The sequence below is a fragment of the Tursiops truncatus genome, chromosome 6 (assembly GCF_011762595.2).
Source record: "Tursiops truncatus isolate mTurTru1 chromosome 6, mTurTru1.mat.Y, whole genome shotgun sequence".
NCBI lineage: Eukaryota > Metazoa > Chordata > Mammalia > Artiodactyla > Delphinidae > Tursiops > Tursiops truncatus.
The window spans coordinates 7,842,258-7,865,268 of record NC_047039.1 but is presented as its reverse complement, the minus strand read 5'-3'; the positions used below and the strand labels follow the sequence as shown (position 1 = coordinate 7,865,268).

The 23,011-nt window shown below is 47.9% G+C and overlaps 2 long non-coding RNA genes across 2 annotated transcripts; one reads left to right on the top strand and one right to left on the bottom strand.

The window, feature by feature from the left end:
• Positions 1–1,699: 1,699 nt before the first annotated feature.
• On the bottom strand, positions 1,700–14,725 carry LOC117312546 (uncharacterized). Its single transcript, XR_004526880.2, has 3 exons — positions 14,346–14,725; positions 11,060–11,751; positions 1,700–2,804 (listed from the first exon to the last, which is right to left on the bottom strand). It is a non-coding gene; the product is annotated as an uncharacterized lncRNA (long non-coding RNA).
• A 19-nt stretch (positions 14,726–14,744) lies between these two features.
• On the top strand, positions 14,745–17,933 carry LOC141278935 (uncharacterized). Its single transcript, XR_012332356.1, has 3 exons — positions 14,745–14,884; positions 15,136–15,316; positions 17,302–17,933. It is a non-coding gene; the product is annotated as an uncharacterized lncRNA (long non-coding RNA).
• Positions 17,934–23,011: the final 5,078 nt, after the last annotated feature.

Genomic DNA, 23,011 nt, shown 5'->3' with positions numbered 1-23,011 from the left:
ATCTGGAACAGCTTCACCAAAGTGACCTCGGAGTTAGACTTTGAGAGACAGTAGAGTCTGAACAGGAGGAAGGGACTTGGGGAGCAGAGGCCCCAGATCCCTCCAGGCAGGGAACAGCAGGAACAAAGCTTTGGGCCGAGGGAGGAGGCAGGCACATCTTGAGGAGGGCTGGGTGTGGCCAGGGGCCTGGGGGTGAGGACTCAGCAGGGGAAGGGCTGGGGTGATGGTAGACCCAGCACGGCTCCTGTTTCGAAGAATTTCTACATACGCTCTTTCCCTGTCGTGCCTTTGGAACTTGGAATTTGTCTTCGCAGCGCCCTCTGCTTCCAATGGTCTCCCCCTCTTTATTTCCACCGGAGTTCCAGGCTAAGAATAAACGCAATTCTTCCCTGAAGCGTTTATTGATCCCGTGGCGGGAAGGACCTCACCCTCCTGAGCTACTGGAGCTAATGGCTTGTGGTCATTCGGGGTAAGTACACTGGGAGCCCTGGGAGGGAGGGACGGTGCCCTGCTCACCTCTGTCCCTTTCCAGGACCCCGTTTCTGTCCCTGCACGTGGTGCTCATCCCAGCCCCTCCTCTGAATAAGTCCGTGGACTTGCCCCGGGAGCCCCCTGGCCGCTCACCCCCCGGCCCCAGGCCGCAGCACTCACTGTGCAATAACCTTCTCTCCTCCGGGGGCAGACGGAGCTAAGCTGGACCCCTGTCTAGTCTGGACCCTCACACGGTTTGCGTTCCCCTTTCCCAGCAAACGTGCCAGGCAGAGAAGGGGGAACGCCTTGCCTCCTGCCGGCAGATCTCTTGCAGGAGCGCCTCTGGGTCTACAAAGTTCACTGGCATTTTATTGTTTCTGTTGGACAGTTCAAACCCAGGACACTTGCCCTTCAGTATCACAGATGCAGCAGAATTACGGCAGCGCATCTCTGTGGGCCCCCTTCCTGCCCCAGGGGAAGGACAGAGGGGCTCCAAGCCACTCTCCAGTGTGCTGCCCCTGAGTTTGGCTGCAGGTCCTGGGCGCCCATCAAGGTTCACCCTGTGGCCCAGGGAGAGTCGGGAGGTCAGGAAATAAAGGGAACACAAAGCCATTTGGTCTCTGTCTCTTACTGTCCAGAAACTTGCTTCTCACTGTGACAGAAAGTGTGGAGGTGAGGCCTCACCCAGGGCGGCCAGTTGTGCCGGACTCACTCCCGAGTCTGGAGGCCTCCGCGGCGCCAGCCCCTGCACGAACAAGGGCAAGGTGCACATCGCTAACCTTGCACATCAGAGGCCACCTGATGCTTGCTTTGCCCCTCCCCTCTGAGCTTCACGCACTTTGGTGAAAATGAAAGGAGGAAGGAGTTAAAGGCCTTCACTTCCTTCTGTGCTTTGCCAGCCCAAGGCCTCCTCATTCCTCTTCTCTATCCTAGTAAAGCTGAAAGGGCTCCTCTGTCAGCCTTAGTGCACTTTGCCAGCCCCATGTGGGGGCCATCGTCCGCTGGCCACATCTGCATCCTTCTTGCTGTATCTTATCTTTCTCCAGGATACACTGAACAGCTGTGCAGACTGTTCACTGCATGACCCTGGGGGGAGCCATTCACAGACATGAGGAGGTGAATGCACAAAGGTACACAACCACGTCGTGGGCCCCCTTCTGCATTTCATACACTGTCTTTGTCACGTCAGAGTCCATCAGAGGCTTCCCTGAGCTGGCGGCTCTGAGGTCCTTTTCCCGTTTTTGAGAAGAGTCTGGCTCAGAGAACTATTTCTCTATCAGAAGAAAAAACAATTCAGGGATTATGACGGAGTGGTAACTAATACTTGGCCTCAGTGTTGGGGAGAAACTAAGAGGGTGGTGAGGAGTTGGGAGAAATAGAGCATGTAAGCCTTAAAGAAAGGGATAACTTCTGCTCAGTTCTGGAAGATTCTGGCCATAGAAGTGAGTGGTTCTCATCGCCCACACAGAGAAAGAAAACTGTCATCAGAGTGATGGAGACATTCTTTCGGGCAGCAGAATGCAGTTCTGAAGGCTGTCTGGCCGGGCAGCACCTATGGGACCTGCAGGATTTTCCTCTAATGATGGCACCATCCTCCCTGCTTTGGTTCCATGACGTCCTTTTTTTTTTTCTTAAATTTATTTTATTGAAGTATAGTTGATGTACAATGTTGTGTTAATTTCTGCTGTACAGCGAAGTGATTCAGTTATACATATGTATATACATTATTTTTCAGATTCTTTTCCATTATGGTTTATCACAGGTTATTGAATATAGTTCCCTGTGCTATATAGTAGGACCTTGTTGTTCATAATTTCTTTTTATTTTTTAATTAAAACAAAATTCTAACCATTTTTTAAAGTTGAAGTATACTTCACTTGCAATGGCGTAGTTTCAGATGTACAGCAAAGTGATTCAGTTACATATATATATATCACAATTTCTTGATGAACACATTTTTGTCCTCACAGCAAGGCTGGGACATTTGATCTCAGGGATGAGCCCGTCTGGGGACTTCCCTGGTGGTCCAGTTGTTAAGGCTCTGTGCTTCCAACACAGGGGGCGTGGGTTCGATCCCTGATTGGGGAGCTAAGATCCCACATGCCATGCAGTGCAGTCAAAAAAAGGAATGAAAAAAAAAAGGGGGGGCTTCCCTGGTGGCGCAGTGGTTGAGAGTCCGCCTGCCGATGCAGGAGACACGGGTTCGTGCCCCGGTCTGGGAAGATCCCACATGCTGCGGAGCGGCTGGGCCCGTGAACCATGGCCGCTGAGCCTGCGTGTCCAGAGCCTGTGCTCCACAATGGGAGAGGCCACAGCAGTAAGAGGCCCGGGTACTGCAAAAAAAAAGGGATGAGTCAGTCTGGATGCAGTGGTGCCCTTACTAGTCCTCAAGCAGTGAGCTACTTCTTGGTGGTAAAGAGAAGGGAGACCAGGAGGGTGTGTCCTTGGGGAATCCCATGAAGAATGCATTCCAAGGAGCTCTACACAATCGCTTGCCGCACAGACCTGCGGGGTGAGGGTCCCTGGTGGGCCAGCGAGCTGCACGGAGCTGGGGGCCGCATTCAGCAGCAGTTCAGGGAGGGCCGGGGTGTGAGGGGAGCGGCCCCTACGAGTGAGTGGGAATTTGTGGGTGAGGATAAACAGCTGTCCAGAGGTGTCCCCTGCGGGCCCCGGGCACTGGGGCTGACTTCCAGAGTACGCTGGACTCTCCCCCAGGGGAAGGGTCTTCCCTGAGCTCCAGGGCTGCTGGTCCAGCCATCCTGTCAGGCAGACGCTGGGGCCGGGGTTCTGGTGAGAGCCAGGGGTGGTAAGGGCTGCGAAATGAGGCCAGGTCCCCGCTATGGGTTGAATTGTGCCCCTTCCCAAATTCATCTGTTGAAGCCCCGATATCTCAGAGTGTGACCATATTTGGAGATAAGGTCTTCAAAGGGGTGACTGAGTTAGAATGAGGCCTTTAGGGTGGGCCCTCATCCAATCTCACTGCTGTCCTTAAAAGAAGAAAAAATGTAGAGACCAGGCAGAGGACTCAGAGGGGAAAAGACCACATGAGCACACGGTGAAAAGGAGACTGTGACACTGTGATATATAAAAACTACATATTTGGTCACCCAGATGACCAAAATATATTCCTCATATCTACTTGGTCTCTGTCCCTGACTCACAGCTCCCCAAACCCTCGGAACTTCCTAAGGGTTGAGAGTGGTAAATGTGAATGAGGTGACTTTTGGATCCCACCTAAGGATGGGGGCTGGTTGCCAGGGAGACCAACCAAGTGACTAGAGGGTTGGAACATTCAGCCTTGCCCCCAACCCCTGGGGAGGTGGGTGGGGCTGGAGGTTGGATCAGTGGCCGTCACCAATGATTTAATCAACCATGCCTATGTAATGAAGTATCCAAAAAACGCAAAGGGATGGAGTTTGGAAAGCTTCTGGGTTGGTGCACACGAGGAAATTCAGGGAGAGCCGTGTGCCTGGAGAGGGCATGGAAGTGCCCCATCTCTTCCTATATACCTTGCCCTGTGCACCTCTTCCACCTGGCTGTTCCTGAGTTACATTCTTTTGCAATAAGCCAGTCCTCTGGTAAGTAAGATGTTTCTCTGAGTTCTGTGAGCTGCTCTAGCAAATTAACTGTGTCTGAAGTGGGGGAGAGGGGCAGTCTTGTAGGATTGAATCCTTAACCTGTGGGATCTGATGCTATCTCTGGGTAGACATGTTAGAATTGAGTTGAATTGTAAGATACCCTGGTGGTGCCTGAGGATTGTTTGTTGGTATGGGGGACCACCGCCCCCCCAATTAGAATTGGGTTCAGGAACCTGATTTAGTGACCATCCGTAAGCCAAGGAGAGAGGCCTCAGAAGAAACCAACATTTCTGACACCTTGATCTCAGAGTTCCAGGCTCCAGAACTGTGAAAAAATTAATTTCTATTGCTTAAGTCAAGAAACTGAGGGTGGCTTCCAGCCAAAAGCCAGCTAGGATCTAAGGCCCTCATCAGTCCAACAGCCCCAAAGGAACTGAATCCTGCTGACAACCACAGAAGTGAGTTTGGAAGCGGATCCTCCCTGAGCTGAGCCTTCAGACAAGACCTCAACCGTGGCCAACTACAGCCTTGTGAGAGACCCTGAGCAGAGGACAGCAAAGCTGTGTCCAGATTCCTGACCCACAGCAGCTGTGCGATAGTAGATGTGTTTTAAGGAATGGTGTGCTAATGTTACTTGGCAGTAGGTAAATAACACAATCCTGAAATAGCTCTTTGAGACGGAGGCTGGAGTTTATTCTGGGCCCAGTTAACATTGGCCTGAGGCAGACTCCTTGACTATACCTGGAAACTGGAGTCTCCTGGGATGAATCACCTTTCCACTGACTCTCAAATTCCTCATTGATGAAATGAGAAGTTTGGACAGATTTCCAAGGTCTCTTCTGGTGCCAACTTTCTACGATATGATTAAGAGGCAACAGCCAGCGCACTTGGGTTGGTTGGCTTGTGGCAGCCCATTGACACCTTGTTCAAAAGCCAGTGTTTGGCATTTCAGAGTTTTGAAGAAGGCAGCTGGAGTGGGTCAAATAGTATCTCCCAAAATTCATGTCCTTCCAGAACCTCAGAGTGTGACCTTATTTGGAAGGAGGGTCTCTGCAGATGTAATTAGGTTGAGATCCTACTGGATTAGGGTTGCCCCCCCCCCAAATCCAATGACGGGTGTCTTTATAAGAAGAGGAAGGGAATTCCCTGGTGGTCCAGTGGTTAGGACTTGGTGCTTTCACTGCTGTGGGCCTGGGTTCGATCCCTGGTCGGGGAACTAAGATCCCGACCGTACCACACAGCCGCACCACACAGCCAGGAAAAAAAAAAAAAGAAGAGGAGGACACACAGAGACACACTGAGAAGAAGGGGATATGAAGATAAGAAGGCAGAGGCAGAGATGAGAGTGGCCAGCTACAAGCTGAGGAATCCAAGACTGCCAGGAATCACCAGAAGCTACGAGAGAAACAAGGAAGGATTCTTTCCTAGATCCTTTGACGGGAGCATGGACCCGCTGACACCTTGATTTTGGACTTCTGATCTCCAGAACTGTGAATGAATAAATTTCTACTGTTTTCAGTCCAGTTTGTGGTAATTTGATATGGCAGCCCTAGGAGACTCATACAACAGCATATTTATTTTCTTTTAAATTTAAGTATACTATACAGAAGTCATTGATATTCTTGGAATTTTCATTAAGTATAGATATTCCACTATGTGGCCATGAAGAAGGATGACTTTGAAGATTTTCAGGTACTATTATAAACAGTTTTCCAAATTAAGAACAGAAAGCAGAATTATGTACAGTGTGATTATGATCGGGTAAAAAGGAGACCCACTGCAGAGGGAAAGCTGAAATAGTAGGACTGTGGAAGATTTTCTCCCTTTTAAGTTTTCAAAATTCTTTAATATGTTTATATTCACTTCTGTGGAAAATATTATAGGAAAATTGCATAGAAGGAATCCAGATTTTAAGAGAGTACGTGAAACACGTAGGTGATGGAACACGATAATGACATGAGTTTGTGACCCCGCTACCCACCCAGGAATAACAGTGTTAGCCATGAAAGTGCATCACCTGTATACTTTTTCCCTATCTACCTCCTCCCTCTCAGAGGTAATAAATATTCAAAGTTGAACTTCTATCACTATTTTACCTTTTTAAAAATAGTATTGCTGTGAATTATGAATCTGTAAATGGTAATTGTTCAGTCCTATTTATTTTGAGGTTTATTAGAATGGTGTACATCCGAGTTTTGGGACATATTTTTTGGTTCAATGTTATACGCCTAACGCTGACCCATACTGATTTATATAGCTGTTCTGCACTCAGTTTCGTGGCTGTATAGCCTGCTTTACAAATGTATTCATTTATGGCTTTGTCCAGGTATTTGGGAATAAAGGAATACAGGTGGGGAAAAAGGAAAATAAGATTTTGAGACAACATTTTCAGAGAGCCAAACTCTGCACACAGGGACCTGTGGCATGATTTGACCAAGTCATGGTTGTTTTCTTTCCTCTTTCCCTCCCTGTTTGCGTACTTCCTCGCCTGCTGCCAGGACATGATTTCAGAGGGTTGCGCGCTTACCGGACCTGAGCCTGCCCAGCCCGGCTCCCATTTCAGGAAGACCCGAGGGCAGAGCCCCTGGACGGCTCAAGGCAGGGCGCAAACCTCACAGCGCAGCAAAACTCTGCTGCTTTCTTCGGAAGTGGTTAGGAAGGGTCTTTTATTTTTGGCATTTTTGCTTCCTCTCTGTATCTTTGGCCCATGCGGTGACCTCAGCGTCTCCTGACTGTGGAGTCACATGCCTTTCTCTACCTTGGAGTCTGAGCTTTAAAACGCCCCAACTCTTTGGCCATAGGTAACGTGTGGGCCTGAGGTCAGCAGTGTGGACAAGTCTCTCCGCCGCTCTCTATCCGTCCACGTGAATGCAGTGACTCCTGGGGCGCCCCGATTTGAGCCTCCCTAGAGGAACCCACAGCGCACACTGTCCTGAGACAGGCCCTGACCCGCTAATGACAGCCCTCACGGGCTGCTTTGGTTTACGAAGCTTCTCCAAACACACTCCCATATGATTCCTGCAGCAACCCTGCGGGCAGGCACTCCAAGTCCATTTGACGGAGGGGACGGTCCATTGTCAAGTGGGACAATGGGGTGGGAAAAGTGTGGTCAGAGAAGACGCTGGTATTTATTTATTGACTCTTCTCTGGGCCTTGCCCGGCACTGGGTGCTCTGTACACGCTCGACCCTTTAAACAAACTTGTGAGGCAAGTAGTATTTTCATGCTATTTTTTAAAAGACAACTCTTATGTTCCTCCCTCCACCCCCCAAATTCATATGTTGAAGTCCTTACCCCCATTGGATGTATTAGGTGGTGGGGGTCTTCGGGAGATAATTAAGTTTATATAAAATTATGAGATTGGGGCCCGCATGATGGGTTGAGTGTCCTCACAGGAGAAAGATCAGAACTCTCTCTCCAGCACGTGAGGACACGGTGACAAGGCAGCTCTCACCCAGACACTGGATCTGCTGGCACCTTGGTCTTGGGTTTCCAGCCTCCAGAAATGTGAGAAGTAAATGTTGGGTAAGCTACCCAATCTACGGTATCCTTGTTATTGATTCTGAATTGACTAGGACGATAACCAGGCTCAAAGTGTAGAGTGACACAGAACCAGGGGAAGAGCAGGAACTGAAACTCAGCCCTGGGTCTCAGGTTTAGTGCTTCTGCCCATCGCCAACTACAGTGTGAGCAACCGATTACACCAAAACTAGTACAGGCATACTTCAGGGTACTGTGGGTTTGGTTCCTGGCCACCACCATAGAGTGAATACTGCAATAAAGCGAGTCACATGAATTTGTATCCCGGTGCGTATAAAAGTTATGTTTATGCTATACTGCAGTCTGTTACGCGTGCAACAGCATTAAGTCTAAAACAATGCACAGGGAGTTCCCTGGCGGTGCAGTGGTGAGGATTCTGTGCTCTCACTGCCGGGGCCCTGAGTTCAAGCCCTGGTTGGGGAACCAAGATCCCACAAGCCGTGCGGCTCAGGCAGAAGAGGAAATAATAATAATAAAATAAAACAATGTACATACCCTAACTAAAAAATACTTTCTTGCTAAAAAAATGCTAACCCTCATCTGAGCCTTCAGCAAACCACAATCTTTTTGCTGATGGAGGGTCTCGCCTCAGTGTGGGTGCTGCTGACTGATCAGGGTGGTGGGTGCTCAAGGCTGGGGTGGCCGTGACAACTGCTTAAAATAAGACCACAGTGAAGTGTGCCTCATCCATTGCCTCTTCCTTTCATGAATGATTTCTCTGTAGCAGGCAATGCTGTTTGATAGCATTTTACCCAAAGTAGGACTTCGTTCAAAATTGGAGTCAATCCTCTCAAACCCTGCCACTGCTTTATCAACTAAGTTGATGTCATATCCTAAATCCTTTGTTGTTGTTTCAACAATCTTCACAGATTCCATCTCAAGAAAACACTTTCTTTGCTCATCCATAAGAAGCAAATCCTCGGGGCTTCCCGGGTGGCGCAGTGGTTGAGAATCCACCTCCCAATGCAGGGGACACGGGTTCGATCCCCGGTCTGGGAAGATCCCACATGCCGCAGAGCAGCTAAGCCCATGAGCCACAACTACTGAGCCTGTGCTCTAGACCCCGCGAGCTACAACTACTGAGTCCGCGTGCCACAACTACTGAAGCCCGTGCACCTAGAGCCTGTGCTCTCCAACAAGAGAAGCCACTGCAATGAGAAGCCCGCGCACCACAACGAAGAGTAGCCCCTACTTGCTGCAACTGGAGAAAGCCCGTGCGCACAGCAACAAAGACCCAACTCAGCCAAAAATAAATTAATTTTTTAAAAAAAGCAAATCCTCACCCATTCAAGGTTTATCGTGAGATTGTAGCAATTTAGTCACATCCTTAGGCTGCACTTCTAATTCTAGTTCTCCTACGTTTTCCACCACATCTGCAGTGACTTTCTCCACTGAAGTCTTGAACCCCTCCAAGCCATCCATGAAGGCTGGACTCAGCTTCTTCCACACTCCTGTTCATGTTGCTATTTGGACCTCTTCCCATGAATCATGGATATTCTTAATGGCATCTAGAATGGTGAATCCTTTCCAGAAGGTTTTCAATGGACTTTGCCCATAGATAGAGGAATCTCTATCTATGGCAGCTATAGCCTTATGAAATGTATTTCTTAAATAGTAAGACTTGAAAGTCAAAAAGACTCCTCAGTCCATAGTCTGCAGGCATTGTGTTAACAGGCATAAAAACAACATTAATGTTACTGTCCGTCTCCATCAGATGATGGGTGACCAGGTGCACTGTCAATGAGCAGTAATATTTTGAAAGGAATGTTTTATTCTGAACAGTAGGTCTCAACATGAGCTTAAAATAGTCAGTAAACCATGCTGTAAACAGATGTCATGTCATCCAGGCCTTGTCATTCCATTTATAGAGCACAGGCAGAGTAGATTTAGCATAATTCTTAAGGGTCCTAGGAATTTGGGAATGGTATATGAGCATTGGTTTCAGCTTAAAGTCACCAGCTGCATGAGCCTAACAAGAGAGTCTGCCTGTCCTTAGAATCTTTGAAGCCAGGCATTGACTTCTCCTCTCTAGCTATGAAATTCCTAGGTGGCACCTTCTTCCAATATAAGGCATTTCATCTACACTGAAAATCTGTTCTTTAGTGTAGCTGTTATGGATTCCAAGCTCACACTGCATTTAGGCCCCCACAGGACAATGACGGAAAGGAAACCGCCCTGCCCTGGGAGCGGCTCCTGGCCCACGCTGGGTGCCCTATTGGGTCTTAGATCACGATACCAGGCCAGGTCCCTGTGCCCCAGGAACTAACACAGGATTTTCTAATTGATCCCTACAAGGAGGGGGAGCCAGTACCACAGCTTCCTGAGCCCCAGTGTCAGGAATTGGGGCTGGATGGGAATGAGAGGCAGTGGGAGGGGTGGGTATATTGGCATAACAGCTAGAGCAGCTGGGACAGCCAGCTTGGCCAGAGGTTGGGGCACCATATCCTAAACGTTGTTCCCTTTCCTTTCTTCCTGTATGACAGATTTTCCCTTGGGTTTCTTTTACCATAAGGTGACAACTGTCTGACATTTTCCCACCCTGATATAAGAGCACAAATGCTTTCTCATAGAGGATTTCATCATTCTTCCTCACGTCTTCACAGAACAGCTATAGAGCCACTCAAAGGCCACCGTGAAACCATAAATAGCAATTGATCATCTCTAACCATTCATTAAAAGGATGCCTTTTTGCCTTGGCATTAACTAACTGGGCTGAATTCTGGGATGGGGCTTTTGGTGATTTTAGGAACCAAGTGGAAACTTTCTCTTTTCCCTGGGAATGTCCCACTTTTGGACAAGAGCAGACAGGTTTTTTTGGTTCTCTTCCTCAATTTGACATCAGTCTGTAAATGGGGAAATGGTACCAAAACAAAATGAAATGAGAAACCCAAAGAACAAACAGAAAACCCTAAATAAACCCTCGAGTTTTGTCTCGGGGTTTTACATATCACAAGAACCATCAACCCAACCCCCATGCAATGTGACTCCTTGGCCAGGTCAATGATACAGGAGACCACAAACGATGTAATTAACACAGCAAGGGTGACAGTACATGGTGCACAGGGTCCCAAGATAACCCTGCCTAAGCCACTCCTGGAGACCCTAACAGGTACTGTAGTCACACATTGTTACAATAAAATGTCATCTTCCTGTCAGTCATGGGTTCATAGCTGTAATCAGACCACTTATGCAAAATGCACCCCAGAGGACTTTCTTTAGGGTTAGTTGAAACATTCCCCAATTTTTAAAGACAGAAATACCAGACAAACAAAACACAAATGGCACACACAAATGCTAGTAGCATCCAAAGAAACAAACGAACTGGCTCACAGATCAGGTACAAGGCTAGCAACTCATTCCTCTCTCCAACAGGGTACCCCACTCAAATACAAAGCAAATTGCCTTATTCTGGAGAAAAAAAGCCCAAAACAGAGGAAATAAAATTTCTGGCTGTACACCAGAGTGACTTACCCTACTGTATTGAGCCTGTCAGCTCCCAGATGTCAATTCCCTGCTCCATTTGCCAAGTGGCAGCCAGTGCTGCTTCCGGGAATTTTGAAGGAAAGAGTCTCAGGACAAGTGTTCCCAGCAGCTGCCCGGGCCTTACCAGAATATCCCCCAATCTGGGGCCCGCGGGCCACAAGCAGCAAGGCTCCTGGCTGGCTTCAGAAGATGGTAGACTCGTGTCCCAAGGAGCCATCTTCCCCTAGTGAGAATTCAGACTTCTTTTATACTGAAAGGGGTGGGAGTAAAGTCCTGGTTCAGTCAGCCTCCAGAGGGGATAGGTTAATTTCTTCCTTCCTGCAGCCATTCACACCTGGGCTTGGTCAGGATGTTTCCTGGGAGCTAAACACAGGTAGTTTAGCTGAATGCTCACTACCTGGGGGGCAGGGTTCCCAGAGATGGGCCCTTATGTATCATTTAAGCTTCTGGGAAACATCCTTTTAGTGATGAACTTGTAATAGAATACAAAGGGTCTTCCTTATTACACAGCCACCTTCGTGCACGATCTGAGCTGGATCTCTTGGGTTCTACAGCTTCTCCATCAGCACTTGCCGCTTCACTCTGCACTTTCACGTGGTGGAGACGGCTTCTTTCCTTCAACCTCATGAACCCGTCTCTGCTAGCTTCACTTTTCTTTGGCAGCCTCCTCATCTGTCAACCTTCAAAGAAATGAAGAGAGTTAGGGCCTCGCTCTGGATTAGGCTATCAAACAGCATCAAGGGAATGTTGTGGCTGGTTTGATCTTCTATCCAGACCACTAAACGCTTTCCATATCACCCATAAGGCTGATGAGTTTCAACACATGCCTACCTTGGGACTTCCCTGGCGGTCCAGTGCTTAAGACTCCACACTTCCAATGCAGGGGGCACAGGTTCCATCCCTGGTCGGGGAACATACTTCCATCCCCCCAAAGTTTCCTTGTGCCCCTTTGTAATTCATCCCTACTTTCCCCCTTGACCCCAGACAACCACTGATAAGCTGTTTGTTACTGAGCATTTTCATTTTTGAGAATTTTAGATTCCTGGAACCACACGGTGCATTCTCTTTTATGTCTGGTTCCTTGCATTCAACATAATGATTTTGAAAATCATCCATGTTATTATGTGTATCGATAGTTTGTTCCTTTTTAAAAACACTTTTTTAAATTGAGGTATAGTTGTTTTACAATGTTGTGTTAGTTTCTACTGTACAGTGGAGTTCCCTGTGAGTTTGTTCCTTTTTAAAAATTAAACAATATTAACAGCTTTACTGAGGTACAATTGGCATACAATAAACTGCATGTATTTAACGTATACACTTTGATAAATTTTGACCCATGAATATGCACAATGAAACCATCACATTAATCAAAATAATGAAAACATCCATCACTCCCCAAAGTTCTTGTGCCCCTGTGTAACCCCTCCCTGCTGCTTTTTTCTGTACACCACCCCCGGCCCCAGGCAACCACTGGCTCTAACTATGGATTCAACTACATTTTCTAGAATTTTATATACGTGGAATCATATAGTATGGGGTCCTTTTTGTCTGGCTTTTTTTTTTTTAAATAAATTTATTTATTTATTTTTGGCTGCACTGGGTCTTCGTTGCTGCGCGCGGGCTTTCTCTAGTTGCGGTGTGCAGGCTTCTCATTGTGGTGGCTTCTCTTGTTGCAGAGCACGGGGTCCAGAGCACAGGCTCAGTAGTTGTGGCTCACGGACTTAGTTGCTCCGGGGCATGTGGGATCTTCCCGGACCAGGGTTCGAACCCGTGTCCGCTGCACTGGCAGGCGGATTCTCTGCACCACCAGGGAAGTCCCTTGTCTGGCTTCTTTTATGTCGATTTGTCTCTGTAGGTACATGCTCACTTTTTTTTTTATTACTGAGTAGTATTCCATTGAATAGACCACAGTTTGTTTTATTCACTCACCACGGATGGAAGTTTGGGTTGTTTCCATTTCTTGGCTATTATAAAGAAAGCTGCAATGAACACTTGAGCGCAAGTCTTTGTGTGAATCAGTATTTTAATTCCTACTGAGTAAATACCTAAAAGAGGAATGGCTAGATCGCCTGTAGGTGTACGCTGAATTTTTCAAGCAATTGTCAAACTGGTTTTCTAAGTGGTTATACCTTTTTACACTCCCACCAGCAGTGTGTGAGTTCCAGCCCCTCCGCACCCTCACCAGCACCTGCGGTGGTCATCCTTTAGTGTAACAGGCCAGTGGGTAGGCAGCTGTATCTTATCATGGTTTTAATTTGCTGATGACTAGTGATGTTAAACACTTGTTCATGTTCTTATTGGCCATTCATATACCTTCTTTTTTGAAATGTGTATCCAAGCCTTTTGCCCATTTTTGAAATGGGGCCATTTGTCTTCTTCTGAGTGAGTGAAATGCAAAGTCTAGAGAGTGCTACAAACATGTAAATTATTTGCACAGGGACAGTGCGCCCTGCCTAGTTTTCCTTCTGACTTTTATAGCTTGCTGCCCACATCAAGTGGTGGTGGTGGTAGAGGGGAACTATAAGGACCTGGGCAAATGCAGCCAACAGGGTCACATGCAGAGCACGGGGGTGCGGTGAGGTTGGCGGGCATCTTACGGCATCGTAACCTCTGAAACAGGGTCCACGTATCTGGAGAGGTCACTGCGTCTGGGCACCCCTTCCCACTTTTTTGATCCCAGCCTCTATATGGCTCCAGGTTGAAATCCCCTCAAACTACGGACATACAAATTACCAGGAAATGTGGCTGCAAAGTGCAAACACCAGAGCTTAATCTTATCACCAAACTGACGTCTGTGTAAAGCCGAAGCAGCCGGGATGTGGGTTTGGTGGTCTTTGCTCTGCTGCCTCAGGGAGGTTTTGTGGATCACAGGGCAACGATTTGCCAGTAATGATGACTGGGGTGAGGATATTAATAATTCTTTACACTTACTGAGCACACAACGATTTAAAAGTCTGTCCTTGCCTAGTGTCCTTTTCCCCTTTGAGATGGGCAGGGCATTGGTCAGTGTGCCCATTTTACAGGGAAACTGACCGAGGGTCAGGCTGGGAGTGATGGAGGCAGGACTCCTTCTCCAGCCCAGAGAGACCTGGTGGAGTCATTCCCAGGGCAGCCTCAGCATCACATGGCTGTGACCTCTCACACAGTTTACCTGCTTCAGGTGTACCTTATCTTCTCTCTTTTCCCTGTGGATCCCGCCTTCCCATTTTTATTTATTGAACAAACATACACTGTTCACCGAACAAAAAACGAAATGAGAAACAAGTGTACTTACTGGATTCCGGAGCCAGAGAAACCCGAGTAAATCCTATAATCTCAAGGGACCAGTTTCCCCGAGACTGCAAACAGGCCACCGCCGTTCGTGCCCTCTCGTCGTACGTAGATTGGACAGACCCTCTTCTGGAGCCTCACGCTGAAGCCAGCCAAGAGCTGGCGCCTGGGGTTTGTATTCGTTTCGAATTCAGACTGCGGGTGGGTCCCTGGAACCCCACGAGCCTCGGTCTTCCCGGCGGAGCTCCAGGATCCACGCCCAGCCCCAGGCCGCCTCTCCAGCCGCTGCGAGCCCGCGGCTTCCTCCGTTACTGCCGACAGCACCACCCAGCGGCTCACCTGGGAACAGTCGCCACCGCCCGGAGAAAGGGAGGGAGCTTCCGGGCGCGGAGCGGTGGGGAGAGACCCGCTTTGTTCCCGATCCGCTGGGTCGGATGGAAACCACCCCAGGCCGTGGGGGGCGGCCTTCTCCCCGTGGAGGACGGACGGCGACACACAAGCCAGCTAGGGCCACCTCCGTTGCTTCTGCTGCCGTGACTTAAGGTTTTCTCCTTTTCCCGTCCCCGGAGTGGGCTCTGTGTGTTCCCAGGGCTGAGACTTGTGGGGAGCCCTGTGCTGAGTCTGTCGGGGTGGGGGCGGCCTCCCGTCCGCACCTGCAGCATTTTCACAGATGCACGCGGCGCGCGGGTTTCAGTTTTCGCCTTCCCCGCAGGCCTCCTGGGAATTCCTGTCCCCTCCGGTTCCTCCCCACTCCTTCCTTTTTCATTAAACGCCTCCGTTTTCTGTACATGCAGGTGTCTGCCGCTGAGTGACCCAAGGCGTGCAGTCAAGGGACTTGGGACCCAGACACAGCTGTGCCCCATGGGAGAATCTTGACCTAGGGCACGTGGGGCAGGAGAGGCTCACGGTCGAAAACAGAGCTTCCTTGATTGGCTCGCACCCTCCAAGCTCTGCTGGAGCCCCCTGAGCCTGTAGGTAAGGGATCAAAGCCCGCCCCCCCCCCCGCCCCCGCAATCCCAGACCCCATCTTCTGGCTCAGCCTACTCCTCCAACAGGTGGCCTCGCTGTTCCCCCAGAACATTCCCATAATTTCCCACTAGTGTCTCCCCCTGGAAGGCAGCTCAGCTCCCTTGGCCTGAAATCTGCACATCCACACAGGCTCTGCTTTTGCTCCCTGAGCCTTTGACAAGTCTCTGCCACCCGAGCTCCAGGACCAAAAGCTCATATTGGACGTGTGGACACGGTTTGTTAATTATCTTAATGTTCTTCTAATTAGAAGGGTGATATGTGTGCTGTTCTGTACAAAACATTTCAAGAAAAAGTAAGAATCACCCATTAAACCACTACCCTGATATAACTACTATTAATTTTAATTAGTACATTCCTCTAGACTTATAATTTTTTCTGTGAAAGTACATGTATTTTACAAACATAAGATCATATCTATGAACCATCTTTTTTTTTTTTTAATTTATTTGTTTGCATCAGGTCTTAGTTGCAGCAGGCAGGCTCCTTAATTGTGGCTCGCCAGCTCCTTCGTTGCGGCGTGCAAACTCTTAGTTGTGGCATGCATGTGGGGTCTAGTTCCCTGACCAGGGATCAAACCTGGGCCCCCTGCATTGTGAGCATGGACTCTTATCCACTGAGCCACCAGGGAAGTCCCTTAACAATCTTTTAATGTGCAAAAGTTATACTTCTGAAAAAAAATTATGCTTCTGAAGCTAGTTATTGAGCTTCCAGAAAGCACGAACTCCTACTCACCCTGCAAAGCCCAGCCCATGTCACTCCTGTCTGAAGGACTCTCTGATTCGCACAGGCAGTGTTAACTGCTTTCTCATCTGGGTGTTGACGACAGCTTGACCATACTTTATTTCCATATTTATTATCTTGCATTTGACTATTATTGGTTTAGGCAACTGATTTCCCACCTTGACTGGAACTCTTTGAGGCTGGGACCCTGTCTGATAGATTTTTGTATTCCTACCTATAAAGAGAGATTATTCTGATACTTGTGAAAATGGTAAGAAAAACTAACACAACATTGTAAATCAACTATACTTCAATATAAAAAATGAAAAAAAAGGTAAAAAATACTTTATTCAAGACTATTGCAAAGGGGGTTATGACTCTGGCAGTAGGAGGAAGAGATGGGGTTCAACTCCTACTACAACAAGGACAAGTTGGGGGGAATCCACACTTCCACTGCAGGGGGCACGGGTTCTATCCCTGGTCGGGAACTAAGATCCTGCAAGCCATGCAGCGTGGCCAAAAAAAAAAAAAAAAAAAAGACAAGCGGGGATTTCTAGTCAAGGAGCAGAGTGGGGGTAATGGATGGAAAATTACTAAGAGGAAATGTCAAGGGTAGGGGAGAGTCTTGCTAAACTGATCTAACAGGATTCTTGCTAAAGACAGGACAAGGACTTAGATAGCAAGGGTGGGGCATGAGGAACTTGATCAGATACCCAGGGTGATCAGATATCAGGGTGATCAGTTATCAAGGGTGGGGGGATTCTTGCTAAACTGAGTCAAGCGGCCTGGGGACAGGATGGGGGCCAAGGTCGAGACACAGTTGAGAGGAGGGCTCAGAGGAGCCTGACTGTAATGTTTGGTCAAGGAGAGAGTCTTTGTCACAAAACACATCCACTGAGTATGTATGTACTGAAGTAAATATCACGCACATAATTAAAAACAAGCCACTGGGGCTTCCCTGATGGCGCAGTGGTTGAGAGTCCGCCTGCCGATGCAGGGGACACGGGTTCGTGCCCCGGTCTGGGAAGATCCCACATGCCACAGAGCAGCTGGGCCCGTGAGCCATGGCCGCTGAGCCTGCGCATCTGGAGCCTGTGCTCTGCAACGGAAGAGGCCACAACAGTGAGAGGCCCGTGTATAGAAAAAAAAAAAAAAAGCCACTGAATTTTTAAACTACCCTCTAAAAGCAAAACTCATAATTTCCTCTCCAGAGTTTGTAAACTTGAAAAGAAGGAGTTTGGCAACATGCATCACATCACCCTTGATGCCAGAAGCCCTCTGTAGGACACAGGAACTTTATGAAGACCCCCCAACCTGGCTTCTATCCTGGTATCTCATACCCCCCAAATCCATTATTTATTCAAGAAATATTTATTGAACGCTCATTACGTGACAGATACTATTGTAAGAACAGAGAATATAACAGTGATCAAAACAGATCCCTGCCAAGACTTCCCTGGTGGCGCAGTGGTTAAAAATCCGCCTGCCAATGCAGGGCACATGGGTTCGATCCCTGGTCCGGGAAGAACCCACATGCTGTGGAGCAACTAAGCCCGTGAGCCACAACTACTGAGCCCATGTGCCACGACTACTGAAGCCCGTGCGCCTGGAGCCCACGCTCAGCAACAAGAGAAGTCACTGCAATGAGAAGCCCGCGCACCGCAAGGAAGAGTAGCCCCCGCTCACCACAACTGGAGAAAGCCCGCACGCAGCAACAAAGACCCAACACAGCCAAAAAATAAAAATAAAAAAAATTAATAAACAAACAAACAAAACAGATCCTTGCCTTCTTTGGGGCTTACATTTTACTGGAGGGAACCGACAATAAGCCAAATAAACAAGTAAAATATATACTGTAACAAATGGAGAAAAACAAAGCAAGGAAGGGACAGTCCCATCCCTAGACTGAGCTAGAAGGACCCCTGCCCTAAGCCCCACACTTTAGAAGCCTGCCCGGTCTCCTCCAGGGGGAGGAGCTTGCCAAGCCAAGGAGATGCACCCCTGGGAGCCTGAACCCCCTTTGTAGAGCACACCCTGGTTACCCAGAATCTCAAAAGTTCCTGCCCAAATGGCGCAGAGTCCACATCCAGGGCTTGTATGGCTCTCCCTGAGGTCTGATCTTAGCAGGTAGAATGGAACACAGGTGTGTGTACCCCCTAAGTCCGCGTCGTGATCGGGAGGTGGCTGCTTGCTGGGGACACAGCTGGGATGCTCACGTGTGTGGGTGAAGATCTTGAGGGGCCAGGTGGAAATGGGGGTGGGAAGAGAAAGGAGGGGCTATATTTTGGGGACCACCGTTTTACTCTTGCTGCAGGCTCCACAGCTGTTAGGGTCAGGCCTGGGAAAATAAGGATAGGGACTTTTTGGGGGGAAGGGAGCCTCACTGCAATTTTAGATCAGATGTCAGGAAGGCATCACCGAGAAGGTGATATTTTACTGAAGACCTGAGGAAGATGAGGGAAGGAGTGATGTGACTATCTGTGGAAGAGCATTCCAGGCAGAGGGAAAAGCAAGTGCAAAGGCCCTGTGGCGGGCGTGTACCTGGCATGTTCAGGAAAAGACACCTCAGCCCACGGGGACCTGCCACATTTGTGTTTGTGCAAAGCATAACAGGCTGCCCATAAATGTCATATACATATGATATATATGATATATATATATATATAGGCTGTGCTGTGCAGCATGTGGGGTCTTAGCTCCCCAACCAGGGATCGAATCCATGCCCCTGCAGTGGAAATGTGGCGTCTTAACCACTGGACCACCAGGGAAGTCCCCATAAATGTTATTTCGAGTAAATGAAGGGGTCAGGGCCTTCCTTTCCTGTCCTGCACCAAAGAGTGTTCCTGGGCCAGCTCTGCTGTCATTCTGATGACCAGGGACTGCTACTCTTCAGGCCAGGATTTCCCCAAACCTGCTGTTTTCAAGTTTGTTTTTCCATTTCCCTTGAGACTCTCTCCTTATCACCTCCACCTTCCTGTTTTCCTCTCCCACCCTCACCCTTGATCTCCCCAAGGTCTCCCCACACGTCTGCCTGTCCTCAGGGACACCCGGGTGTCGGATGTGGCTGCAGACACAGGGCTGAGATGGGGGGTGCAGGGGGGAGGCCGTGCCGAGGAAGGAAAGACTCAAAGGTCGCTGGACCTGGTCTCAGCTAAGGGGAACGGGGGAACGTGTGTGGGTACTGACACAGATAAGAGGAAAAGGAAAAAAAAAAAAAGCCTATCTGGGGGGACCAATCCTGAACGTTTCACCTGACAGGGAGCCTGGGTCTCAGATTTTCAGTTGGTGGCGTCTCAGCGTTGCTGTCCCTGCTCTGAGCATCCACCATCCTTGTCGCTGGAGAGGGCCGTGGTCCCTGGGAGGGGGAGGGGGCTGGCCCCCTTTCAGATAGTGGGCCAGCTCCACCCCCGGGCCCTCCCCCGTCTCCTACAGCACAGACCGGTCCCCTCACAGGCCCTTGCCACCCTCCTGGGCCCAGGCAGCACTGCCTGTCCTCCTCTTCTGGCTGGCGAGGTGGTGGAACACCCTCCCCCGTGCTCTAGAGACCCTGCATTTCTTCGCTTGGTTGCCCTGACCCCTGTGGCCCTGTGAGCTGTGTCTTCCCTTGGTGGCAGAGGCCTAACACGGGGCCAGACACCCAGTGGACATCCAGAGTGTCAGTTCAGTGAATGAACGGGTAGGACGTGAACCCTGAAACAGGCTCCCGGGGCAGTTCAGTACGTCTAAGGGTGGAGCGGGTGCCACGAGAGGGGACACTTATCACGTTGAAAATGGGGATGGGACTCGGATTTGGCCAGCATCCTCCATGCAGTCTCTGGAGGTCCCCGGAGGGTCGTGCCGGCTGCCTGGGTTGGCAGGGAGGAGCTGGGGAACAGGAGGGGAACATAACCCGCGTTATAAAATGCTTTAGCTACAAGGAGCTCAAATTTACCATCTAGCAGGAGGTCCTCCCCTGGGAGGTGGGTGGGACAAGGATCTCAGCACAGATGCAGAAACGGAGGCTCAGAGAGGTTACCTGACTTGCTCAAGGTACCTTTGTATCTAAAGGATGTGGGATCTTCCTGGACCGGGGCACGAACCCGTGTCCCCTGCGTCGGCAGGTGGACTCTCAACCACTGCGCCACCAGGGAAGCCCCTGACTGACCTCTTGATTGCAGCCTTCTGAGAGAAGCTGAAGCAGAGGACTCAGGTCAGCCGTTCCTGGACTTCAATATACAGACACTGTGAGATAATAAATACATGTCATTTTTTTTAAGTCCCTAAGATTGTGATCATTTGTTATGTGGCAATAGGTAGCAAACACTGACGTACGTCAAATACCATGAAAAACTATGGGAATCATATTATCCAGTTAAGTTAAAGATTAAGATACACTACTTTTAGTTTTAAACATCTTGAACGAAATCACAAAAACTGTCCTTTCAAAGATGTACGTAGTTAACTGTCTTTAAATAGTCCTCTGAGACAGACAGAATGTTCTTTGGTTGATGGAAACCACCGTTCATTAAATGAATGTTAAATAAGTTCAAGACATCAGGCCATAGCAAATTACTGATAAGTTATTTGGGCCAAATACCACCCCCCCCCCGAAAACAACAAATTCTGGAATGAAAAAAAAAAGTCTTAAAAGCATTTAAGTATGGATATAACAGCAACAAATTATCAGGTCAAAACTGAAGTATAAACAAGTACCTAGAGACGTAAGCAGAATCTGGAAACAACTTTTGCCTTGAGGGCATTTGCTGATCCTGGAAAATCTGGACTTTCCTTTGACAGTCTCATGGGTTGGATGATACAGGACAGGAATAAAAGTCCAAGCCCATGTAAGTTGGAAAGTCTAATAGAAAATTCCTCCCGCAATATGCTGGCATCACAAAGGGCTACATCCCTAGAGTAAGGGTGAACTTGATGTACAGTCATCCTACTGGGGGTTAGAAATTGCATTCCCATTGTCTGGGTGGTCCAAGGAACCTTAAGCTTTGAACTTAGTTTAAGGCAGCTCTGGAGGTGCATAGCCCCTACATACCTGACAGAAGCAAGCAAAATCCTCTTTGGAGAATGGTAGTTTGACCCCAGATCTTAAATTATTGCTATAAATATTTTTTCAAGTACAATGAGCAGCTCACAATAGAAGATAAACTGGCACCAAAAGAAAACAAGGTACCATGAGGAGAACCAGCATAAATAACAGATAATAGAAACAGATATACAAATACGTCGCTCTCCTCTCTGTCTGAATATTCCAAGTGTATCCCCACAAAAAGTATACTAAATACGCTTAAAGAAATAAAAGAGAAGCTTGAAAATATCTGCAGGAAATTTTCCAAAGTGACATAACAGATCTTAAAAGAACCAAACAGAACGTTTATGAATGAAACATACAGTAACCAAAAATTAAAAGTTCAGTGGCTGGAAATAACAGTCCATTAGACACAACTAAGTAGAAGAACAGGAAATTAGCCAGAAGAAATCATCTGGAATGAAACACAGGGAGACAAAACAATGGAAAATGGAGAAGAAAGGGTAAGCCATATAGAAGATAGAATAAGAGGGTCTAACATATGTATAGCTGGAGTCTCAGAAGGAGACAAGAGAGAATAGAAGAGAGACAATCTTTGAAGAAATAATAGTTAAGGAATTCCCAGAATTGGTAAGAGAGCCCAATCCACAGGTTCAAGTGTAACAGAATAAATCCCTAGGTGGATAAAGAAACATATATAAAGAAAACATATATCCACACTAGAAACATCTTACTAAAACTGCAGAAAACCAGAGACAAAGAAAAAAAATCTTAAAAATCACCAGAGGGAGAAAAAACAGAGATGATCACACCAGTAATAATGGAATCTAGGAGGTAATCCAATATTTTCAATGTGCTGAAAGAAAATAACTGCCGATCTAGAATTCTATACAGTACAATTTTTTTTAGGAATAAGAGCAAAATTAAGACATTTTCAGATAAATAAGACCAGAGAAATTTTTCAATATTAGACCCATGTAGGGGAATTCTACTGACAGTAAAACAATCCCAGATGGAAGGACTGAGCTGCAATAATAGAGATCCAAGCAGGTGAGTGAAAATATGGGTAAATGTAAATGAACATACACTGTATCAAACAAAAATACTAATTTGAAAGAAGAACTGGGAAACCGGACATATATAGCAATAGCACGCCAGCTGGAGGGGTAAGTGGAATTAAAGTGTTATAGGTTGTTATACTGTCTGGGAGTGGAATAAACATATTGTTCGACTTTACACTTTGATAAGTAGTTAACTCTGCATGCTGTGATTTTCAGGGTAATCATGATAAAAATAGGGCTTATAACTTCCAAGGTGGTAGAGAGGGAAAAAAAAAAAGGAATGATAAAATTAATCAAGTCAAGTGATGCCCAGAAGAGAGAGAAAAACAAACTTAGAGCAGCCAAGACAAAAGAAAATCACAACAGAAGTGGTAGATGTAAACTCAGATATGTCAGTAATCCCATTAGATGTAAATGCACTAAATGCTCCTGTAACAAAGGTTTTAAGTCGGTGTAAAGTAACTCTGTGTGGACCGGAGAGAGGAAACTAACTTACCCAAGTTCCCAGGGAGTCCGGGGGCAGGGGGCAGCACCCTGCTTCCTAGTCCTGTGTTCTTCCAGCCCTACCCAGTCCAATCAAACCCAGTCTCTCAGTACTGAGCAGCCCACTGCGTGCTGGGTGGTGTCAGAGTTTGGAACATACACACGGGTGAAAACAAAGTTTCTATCCTTACTTATCCTGAACAAGGAACAAGTACGTTTCAGCAGGAATTCTTGGATACATCCTTTTTCTAGGGGTTTGGGGTCACCGCACAAGTTCATGGTGGTGGTGGTAGGGGTGAGGACAATTTTGAGGACACTTGTGAAGAAGGTCCTGCCTGTGAGCCCCGAATGTCCCCC